Source organism: Pinus tabuliformis, chromosome 3_1 (genome assembly GCF_031772625.1).
Source record: "Pinus tabuliformis cultivar Carrire ecotype Pingquan chromosome 3_1, CPIR1, whole genome shotgun sequence".
In the NCBI taxonomy this organism is placed as follows: Eukaryota; Viridiplantae; Streptophyta; class Pinopsida; order Pinales; family Pinaceae; genus Pinus; species Pinus tabuliformis.
This window is the reverse complement of record NC_142301.1, coordinates 906,200,159-906,206,846: the sequence shown is the minus strand read 5'-3', so window position 1 is coordinate 906,206,846 and position 6,688 is coordinate 906,200,159. Positions and strand designations below refer to the sequence as shown.

The window sequence follows — 6,688 nt, the reverse complement described above, 5'->3', positions numbered from 1 at the left end:
TTTCTTGTCATTTCCACATCGCAATTTACGTCCAACACAAATTCTAGAAGTAAGAGAGGAGCTGATCAGACCACTTATGCTCAATAAATTGATTTCCTTTTGCCTTTTATTTCTTCTCTGCACAGACCGATTGTACCAGTTTTGAACATCACCAGGTATAGGTTTCCCAATTGGGTAGTTCAGCATCTTGGTCTAGCCATTCCTTAATGTTTCCAAGACAGTAGAAAATGAAATGCAATGCAATGAAAACCCCTCTGATTCAGGGCAATTTATGAAATGACCAGATGTCTGAAGACAGAAACGATGATGACCAGATACGTACTGGAATGCAAGCCCTCAATGGGAATAGAGTCCAGTGTTTCTTTCTTGTTGGTTGCAACCAATGAACATGTTGGGGTTTGCATTTGCTGTGTGATTTCTCGTGAAATGAACAAATGACAAATTGCTGGCAAACACATTGTTCTCATGATTTGACTCCATCATTAATTGCTGGCAAACACCATATGCCAACCTGCACTTCATCTTGGCTTTGCATTCAAGTTTGTTAAATTTCTTTATATAAACTTTGAAATATAGGCCTATCAGACCAGCTTATATGGGTTTGAAATGGTTGCCATATAATCCAAGATTCTGTTAATATATCTATTTAATTCTACCGTATTATTTGTTATGCGTAGTTTCTGCACTGTATCGTTGTTGTTAGGCTGTCTTCGTGCGAGTGTCATCATAGGCTGGACATTAATGGATCCCTGATTAATTGGTCAACTAGTTGTGTTCACAATTATTTTAATATACACATGCCCCGGATCCTTAAGGAGTAATATTTTCGTTGAATCCAATATATGTAGCTCAAATCCAATAGACGCTGCTCGTTAGACCGATTGTGCCTGTTCTTTTAGTCTTTTACATTTCTAAGAATAGGCAGTGGCATCTTTACACCGTTGTGTCTGATTTGACCCTGCAGGATTTTACAAGGTAAGTTTTTCTCTCTACAGTAGGTTTTAAAAAAATGACAGAGTGCTGCTTACAATGCTGGTTAAAGGCCTCTCTTCTAGCCCGACATGATATGATCTATTTGAGAAACTAAAGAAGTATAAGCTGGAAATTATGTTACCTATGAGGAACTTAATATATTTATAGGAAACTGCATTACATTATTTTGATGTGAACTGATGTAATGTTTTTGTTACATTTATTAATTGTTAAAATCATGATCATTAAAGACATGGCTGTCTGTTGAGTTGATTGGTTAAACTTATGTCTAAAATTTAAATATCAAAGCAATGATGCACATTCTGTTGAGATTTGTAAGGGTCTAACATATTAAACAATGAATCCCAATCTCACCCAAATTCTGAAATAGCGTCCTCACATATGCCCTATGGAGAGATAGGGCTAGTGTGCTAGAGAGAAAGTGCAAAGCTGAAAAATAGAAATACACTGGTCCTCCTAAGAGAAAGATGGCAGTCACAAGAGAGAATGCCAAAATTGAGTGTCCTTAGGCTCATAACACTTAGTATTTCAGATCGTGGCAAATCATAACGTCAAATACAGAATGATAATTTGCAGCTCTTAAAACCCAAAGAGACCATCTTTCAGGTTAATTTGTGGACCACTTTAATGGAAACAAAACAGATACAACCTTTTTGCCATGGAAGCAAAATGATAAGGATGACTTGGCTTAAATTTGAAATGGCAAACCTACAAACTTCCTGAACTGTATTACAATACTCAGTTTCCTCGTTTCAAAAAGACAAGAAAATTATCAAATGAAGTTGACATTTCAATGCACCGTGTACCAATTTGTCAATATTGAATATACATAACTTGTTCATGAAGTTTGAGGTTATTGACCTTAGGTTGACAGCTCCTTGATTTCTAAAACTGCACCAGATTTGAAGGAAAATCAGGGCCATTGCCTCCAATTCTATCAATCAATATCTGACACAGAGATATAATGAATTTCATCTCAAACACTCTTTTGTACATAAGAACATCTTGAACTCTTTCACCTCTAAAACACATGGTCCTTAATGACAACAATAAACAAGTTTGCCAGCATATGCAGATTTGTTGACAGAGCAGTGCTGCTTCCTACATTACACCTTAAGGGAACATAAAGAGCACACTTACATGTACAAGTTAGAGTCAGTCCCTCGCTTTTAAGTTTTAAGCAATTTCATTCTTTCTATTGATGCATTGTTGGCTGAGAAATGGCATATTCAACTGGCACAACATTCATGGGAGTACCATCCTGGAAAAGGTCCACTTGAAACATAAGGAACATGTCTAGGAGGAATCATGATGGGAGTACCAATAGCAGAACTAGCAGGCCCAACAATAGGTTGACCCACAGGAGGTCCATATGCAACAACTCTTGGTAGAGATGGCTGAGACAAACTCTTAGGAGGCTTTCTCGCAGCTCCTGCGGAACCATTCTCTTGACCTGTGATAGGTCCCTATGGTGTTTATGTGTCTCCATCGTTCATGCTAGTGATATCATCAATACTAGACTGTCTTCTGTCTTTGTTTGCAGAGTTCAGACAGTTATAATATTTCTAAGCATGACTAGCCACCTAGGTAGGAGTCCTAGATATAACACAATTTCTGAAGATGCTACGCCAGTCACCTTTACGAAACTTGTCCAGTCCAAGCAAAAATAACCTGCTTCAGCAAGAACATGATGTGCATAACTCAGTTATAAAGTTCAACGAGGCATACTCTATGACCTCCTTCCCTATCCTAAAACTTTTATGACAGACCTTTCCATTCCTATTATTATGGCACTCAACTGCGCTTTTAACAGATCTTTACTACATTTTACAGCAAGTGTTCAAGGAAAAGAACAAATAAACATGTGGATTACTGTCTGCCATAAACAATGCCTGAGCAGGCATCCTGCATCTGTCTATAGATGACGGTGCCCATATTCAGTAGAGTCTGCCATCATCACTGGAGCACATATTGCTTATGCCCATAGCAGCTACCCAAGATTGGAAGAGTGACCAATAGTTCCTGCAACATCAATAGAACAAACCTACCTTACCAAGACCACATAGAAAATACATAGCAGGTTGCATCAATGCAACAGATATTGAAACTCAAGACAAGAAACAAGAAAAGCCACCCACCAAACATTATGTTGATCCTGCTTTGTCCAGAAGAAAAGAATAAATTCAAGGTTGTAATGAAGTTGGGATTGAGTTTGTGCCAACTGGCTAGCTTTGATAATGTTGCATATAAAATGTAATCCCAAATTTATTCAAGCAGAGCTTGCTTTTAAACACAAATTGGTACTAAAGTTTATATATCTGACATTGCATGTCTAAACTAGCTCAATTATTTACTCAATAAAGGGGCATTTCCTATCTCAACAAAGAATGGCCAACAGATAAATAGGTGTCAAAGCAATTTCAGGATCAATAAAAAGGATTTACTGTCCTGAAGCATCTGAGGGGACATGAGCATTTCAATGTTTTGCCCAATGCTCTTGTTGGGTTTAGCTACCTAACAATCACTCTAGTCTACAAGTTCTGTCTGACTATTTCTGGCAATCATCACTGGAATACGGCCATACAATTGTTCGTGAAATTGTAGGTTTTCTTTTTGAATGCATAAATAGATTTGGCTCCATGAAAAACCCCTAAAACACTGGAACTGTGCAGATTCATCAGCTGAAAGCTGCAATTCCAACAATTTCTAACTGGATTTAGGCAAAATTTGTTAATAAATATGACCAAATATGGTCTAGAACATTGAATGTTTATACTACATCATGATCTCAAAACTAATTGTGTTTTCTGTAACTTAGGTGGTTTTAGATGTTTTAGGGATAGAACAAGCTCACAACTATGAATTCTTGTCTTCTACTTTATATTTAACTCAGTTCTTTCAAGTTGAGGTGCATGACATGCATTGGAAATTGTGGTATAGTTACAAATCCACGGTATCCGAAACAAAGAGGAAAGAACCAGAATTGATTTGGCAATTCCATGCCAAATCAGTTTCGCAGCAGCAGAAAAAGGATGCCAACTCATCTAAAGTTTAATCGAAGTCTACAGAAAAGAAGAAACAACAGAATGAAATCATGTTTTGTATGATGCTTTGTCAATTTTTGCTCAATGCCTAAAGAAACGTAAGTAAAATGCATGCTTGTTTAGATATTAAGATGGACAAGATTATGAGGGTCCCCTATCCCCCAATTGTAATAGAAAAGTTGTTCCAAATGTTGTTGATGAAGTTCAACCCTTAACAAGTGTAGTGTGAAGGAACCGTTCATGAAGATTGGTTGAATAAGTTTCTTGTGATGTTATATGACAAATGGCATTTCTGTCATGCATAAGGCATATACATGAATCATGCTTTGCTTAGAAAATGCTCTGTTAGTCTAGGGTTATGTGGTTTTTGGTGTATGGACAGTCGGTAAGGTTAAATATTTTTAGAGTTTGCATATGGCATTCAAAAACCAGAGAAGCATAATTTAGTATCATTTATTTTAAAACTCATAGATGTATTTGGGTCCTATTATGAGCATTTCATCTATATAAAAACTTATTTTTATCAACAAAATACAGAATATTTACTAGCATTGGAATGCTAAAGTATAAATAAAGACGAATGTGTTGAATTTATACCCAGAGATGACATAATATTTTCTATTTCATTCAAGAGTTTCAGATTAACACTAAAACAACTTCGCACATACCCTAGAGGTCAATTAAGAAAATTATAGTTTATTGGACTAAAAGAAACTTAATATTATATTATAGGCTAAAAAGGGTGGCAATATAAGATAATTGAAAAGGGAGATTAGTCATGCAGATTTTTTATAAGCTTGACAAAAGTAGATATACAAGGACATGTTATCAATAAATATATCAAAAAAATTTCACAAAAATATCCAACTCTTTGTTGCAAGCAATTCCAATAAAGTGGTGATTGCTAGATGTGTTTTTTGCAGAATAGTTGCCAGTATTGAAAGTGTTGCAGTGTAAACGAATAGAAATTATCTACTTTTTTGAATTATATATGATTGAAAAACATGTTGAGTATTAGGAAATAGATAATTGTCTACTTGTTTAAGATGAATTTATTGTTATCTTATTTTTCTGGTTTTTGAAGTGTAAAAAATGGTGCAAAAGTGGCATTTATGCATTGAAGTGTCTTGCTTGCCAAATCCAGGTCGAGCAGTCATTAAATTCGTCCTTTACAATATGGCAACAAATAATTTATTTCATGGAAAGAGAGAAATGCCTAGAATGACGACAAACAATGAGGCATATTAGATTGCCCTTCTTGAAGGGCTGAAAAAGGCAAAACAACATGATGTCAATGATATTGAAGTCTTCACTAACTCGGAGTTGATAGGTAATCAGATGAAAGGCATCTATCGGGTTTGGAAGGACAATTTAAAACCTCTTCATAAGGAAGCAATAAATTGGAGTTGTCAATTTCAACATTTTACCATCAATTGCTCTGCAATATTGAAAAGATGTCCACTAATATAATGTCCAGAGCATCTTTAAGCACATATGTAGATGTCAAATATGACATAGGATCACCATCCACTGCAATAGAAATCATTGATCACCATCAATATAGATCCCCATTGTGTGAATGGGTTGTTGTTATCATTTTTCTGGGGTCTATCATAGCATGGTTCTTTCACTAAAGAAGATCCTGTTAATGTTTTATTTTTCCCCAACATGCAATGATTACGGTTTTTTGTATGGGAGACAAATTTATGGACAAATGTATTTTGAGAAAAGTAACTGGTTCATGGTTTTGTGATTATCATTAATACATTATGGTGTTGTCTGATCCTTCCAAACACCTTTTCATATCTTTGTTTCTAGAGAGATATTGATATGCTATGTGATTTGTTTGTTGGTTGTTGATCAGTGATGAAAGGTTTCTTTACTATGTTTATAAGGAATTTATTCTTAATAACACTATTATTTCTCAATCACCCAGTCACTCTTCCCGTCTCCACCTTGGATTTCATCCCAATAGTTTTCCCAGATCACAACTCTATTTTGGCTTGACTTCTCTGTATTTCAGATCTTGTGCTTGTGGATTTATCATGATAGTAAGGACCTAGTCTTTTTAAATCAAAGCAAATCTTGCTCATGCTCAGTGTGTCATAAGTAAGGAAATGTCAATATTTCTCCAAGAAATCACATCCATCATGATGGTCTACTATGCTAAATCTCCCATGTGACCACTCCACTTCCTCTAAACCTTGCACTAGTTTTTCCTCTACAAAGGGATTCTTAGATAAAAACTAGAAAATATGCAGTTGGTGTTCTGGTTGTTCTTGTAAGAGAGCTAAGAGGATTACTTGCAATTAGTGACCAGAAACAATACAAGAAACAAACTTCTACATTTTCTGTCGAGAATAGAAATTCGTTTAGATCCTTTGCATTATTTTATAAAATGTGGATAAATATAGGGTAGTTTTGGTATTTTGACATTGCTGTAAATTATGTCTGAGCTTAAAGAACTTAAATTTTCAAAATTTCGATAAGGATCTTAGAGGCATCTTCATAAGCATCACTCTGTTTGTGTGATAAAATAAGCTCTCACATCACAAACACCAAAGAGTGCACACGATTACATTCAATGATACAATTGGTCCTTTCTGAAAAATGTCCAAGCCATGTAGTTTCGAAGATCGTAAATGTTTAAC

The 6,688-nt window shown here is 35.5% G+C and overlaps 1 pseudogene; it reads right to left on the bottom strand.

The window, feature by feature from the left end:
• Window positions 1-288: 288 nt before the first annotated feature.
• Window positions 289-2,928, bottom strand: LOC149190581 (transcription factor MYBS1 pseudogene; annotated as a pseudogene).
• Window positions 2,929-6,688: the final 3,760 nt, after the last annotated feature.